General features: G+C 38.1%; 1 long non-coding RNA gene across 1 annotated transcript; it reads right to left on the reverse strand.

Moving 5' to 3' along the window:
- LOC125138874 lies at positions 1 to 939 on the reverse strand. The gene is made up of 2 exons (XR_007137975.1): positions 869 to 939; positions 1 to 761 (listed from the first exon to the last, which is right to left on the reverse strand). It is a non-coding gene; the product is annotated as an uncharacterized LOC125138874 (long non-coding RNA).
- Between the last annotated feature and the right edge of the window lie 1,131 nt (positions 940 to 2,070).

Genomic DNA, 2,070 nt, shown 5'->3' on the forward strand with positions numbered 1-2,070 from the left:
CCAGAAACACAGCAGTTATATTCGGGATACATATGACTGTGAATAAAATTAATAAACTGATTGTACCGGACAATGCCTTTTTGTTCACCATCGACATAGTTTTACTTTACACAAACATTGATACAGAACTGGGCCTGCAGGCAGTTAGAAATGCATTTAGTAAACATCCAGACAGAAATAGACCAGATGAGGAGGTTTTACAAATCTTAGAATTAGGCCTGACACGCAATGACTTTGAGTTCAATGCCAAGTATTACCTCCAGATTCATGGTACAGCAATGGGGAAAAAGTTTGCCCCGGCTTATGCAAATCTATATATGAGCGCATGGGAGGAGTCGGCCTTCCTCAAGTGTGCCAGGTTACCATTGGTTTATTTTAGGTTTCTGGGTGATATATTTGGCATTTGGACTCACTCAGAAAAGGATTTTTTGTCATTTATTGAGATTTTAAATTCCCACCATGAGGCAATAAAAACCACACACACCATACAGAAGGACAAAGTGGAGTTTTTAGACACACAGACCCTTTTTAAACCTGTAGGAAAAGGGAAAAAAGGCCTGGCAACCAAGGAGTTTTTTAAAGATACAGACAGACATGCACTGTTGCATAAGAGCAGCTATAACCCCAAGCACACGTTTAAGGGTATTGTAAAATCACAATTGATCCGATTTCACAGAATCTGCAGCTTTCCCGAGGACGTGGAGGAGGCAACACAGGTATTGTTTAAAGCACTTAGATCCAGAGGTTATGCCGGTCGATTCCTGCGGGAAATCAAAAAGGAAGTAAAACAAAGTTTTGATACAAATCAGTATAGCTTGAAAACCAAAGAGCAACGGATACAATTCAAAATTGTTCCTCTTGTACTTACTTATTCACATGATTTTCAAAACTTCAATAAAAATTTGAGGGTGCACTTCCACCAGGCCCAGGAATCGACAGCTGAATTGACAAATTTTAGACTTAGCTGTAGCTGCATACAGGAAGAATAAAAATCTAAAAGACATATTAGTACTAGCTAAAATGGATAAGAACAATGTGAATCATATAAGGCAGGGGAGTCAAACTCAAATTCACAGTGGGCCAAAATATAAAACTGAGATAAAGTCACGGGCCAAAATATAAAGCTGAGATAAAGTAATGTAATGTTCAACCTTTTTCATGTGGAAACAAATTTTAGTTTTACTTAAACACAGGATTTGGAACAACCAGAGCTTGATATTACAAACACATAAAAAATTAAATTTGAAATAAAAGACACATCAGGCCATCAGTTAAAAAAAAAAAGGTCGTAGATAGGTCTATATATATTTTTTTAAAGTTTCAGTGTAAAAAAAAAAGTACAATTGTGGTGATGACGTCGGTATGACTTTAAACACATTAGCATATGGTGACGTCACTGACTGGGTCTTCAACCCGTGCTTTCGGGCTCACCATTTCACATCTTATTTTGATGCTGGACAGTTTTTCCAGAACTTCGTGCCAAGTTAAAGCGGTGTCGAGTTGTTTTAATGCATTTTTTTATGGTATTATGTATTATAGTGCCCGATCGGTTAATATTATTTTATTGCTTCTGTATTAGTTGTTTGAAGAGTGAAAAAAAAAGGTCGGTCTTAACGCAAATTTACAACCGGCAAGTCGGTCGGACTTAAATCGAGTCGGTCCTAAATTGACGGTCGGTCGGGTTACGGCAAACAAGAATATTTGGCCTCAGTGGTGTTCGTTTCTCAAACTTTGACCATACACTTTTTGACAAACTCTCCCTCATTAAAGTGTCCGGCAGATTTTGCAATCTCTGCTGCCACAATAAAACTCGCCTTTACAGCAGCTTCACTTTTTATTTAGCTTTCATGAACATAGTCTGATGGGAAACCAGACTTTTTTTCATCTCCTCCACCTTCTGGAGCTTCTGCTTTACGTCCAGGTCCTTATACTTCTCATAATGTTTCGTGTCATAGTGTCTTCTTATGTTATATACTTTTGTTACAGACACGTTAGCTCCATTAGCACACGAGACAAACTGGTTGTTAACGACTGTCAACAGAGAATGAAGGACGCTTGCTGTTCGTGACT

This window comes from Tachysurus fulvidraco, chromosome 15, assembly GCF_022655615.1.
Source record: "Tachysurus fulvidraco isolate hzauxx_2018 chromosome 15, HZAU_PFXX_2.0, whole genome shotgun sequence".
NCBI lineage: Eukaryota > Metazoa > Chordata > Actinopteri > Siluriformes > Bagridae > Tachysurus > Tachysurus fulvidraco.